Consider the following 1216-nt stretch of genomic DNA (forward strand, 5'->3'; position numbering starts at 1 on the left):
TCACAAAATATAAAAAAAAAAGAATGGAAGACAAAAATAGAGACAAAGAGCAAAAGAAACAGATAGAAAACAGTAAAAACAAATGGTAGATATTTTTCTATCTCAAGAATCATTTTGAACACCAGTGGTTTAAATACAGCAATCAAAAGGCAGAGAACATCAAAGTCAATCAGAAATAAGACCCACCTGTAGAAACTTACTTTATATAATATAAAGACACCTATAGATTAAGAGTAAAAGGTTTAATCCTTTTGTGGTTCACAAATATTTGGGTTTTCGTGCTTATGTGTGGGATGTGCCTCTCTTAAATTTTGTTGTGATATTGACACAATACTTGTTTAATATGGAAAGAAAATAAAAGGTATGAGCAAAATATACCATGTTAACACTAATCAAAAGAAAGCAAGAGTAGCTCTATCAATTTAAGGCAGAGCAGGCTTTAGAGCAAGTAAAGTTATCAGGAATAAAGAGGTGCATTGCATAATAATAAGGGGGTCAATTCTTTAAGAAGTCGTAACAATTCTTAATGTGTATGCACCAGGCCTCCAGCAACAGACTGTAAAATATGTAGAGCAAAAATTGATAAAACTGCAAGGAGAAATAAATGAATCCATCATCTTTAGAGACTTCAACATACTCTATCAGAACTGGATAGATCCAGCAGGTAAAAAATGAGTAAAAACATTATTGAATTTAACAATTGAATGTGCCTGACATCTGGAGACTACTTCATCCCACAGCAACAGATTATACATTCTTCTCAAACTTACATGGAACATTCAACAAAATAGATCACCTTCTGGGCCATAAATCACATTTTAACAAATTTAAAACAATAGAAATCATACAATGTCTGCTCTCTTACCACAATAGAAAAAACTAAAAACAAACAAACAAAAAACACCTGGAAAGTCCCCAAATATTTGGAGATTAAATAATTCATTTCTAAATAACACATTAGTCAAAGAAGAAATATCGAGAGAAAATTTTAAATATTTTAAATGATATAAAAATGAAAACACAACTTATGAAAGCTTGTAGGATGCAGTGAAAATGATGCTTAGAAAAAAATTTATAGCACAGAATTTATAAATTAGAAAGGACAAAGTAGGGTGGTGCCTGTGGCTCAAAGGATAGGGTGCTGGCTCCATATGCTGGAGATGGGAGGTTCAAACCCAGCCCTGGCCAAAAACTGCAAAAAAAAAAAAAGAAGAAG

The 1216-nt window shown here is 32.1% G+C and overlaps 1 non-coding gene across 1 annotated transcript; it reads left to right on the forward strand.

Moving 5' to 3' along the window:
* The first annotated feature begins 245 nt into the window (after positions 1-245).
* Positions 246-344, forward strand: LOC111722880. Its single transcript, XR_002771524.1, has one exon. It is a non-coding gene; the product is annotated as a small nucleolar RNA U13 (small nucleolar RNA).
* The last annotated feature ends 872 nt before the right edge of the window (positions 345-1216 follow it).

This window comes from Otolemur garnettii, unplaced genomic scaffold (assembly GCF_000181295.1).
Source record: "Otolemur garnettii isolate 467f Iridium unplaced genomic scaffold, OtoGar3 scaffold00006, whole genome shotgun sequence".
Taxonomy (NCBI): domain Eukaryota; kingdom Metazoa; phylum Chordata; class Mammalia; order Primates; family Galagidae; genus Otolemur; species Otolemur garnettii.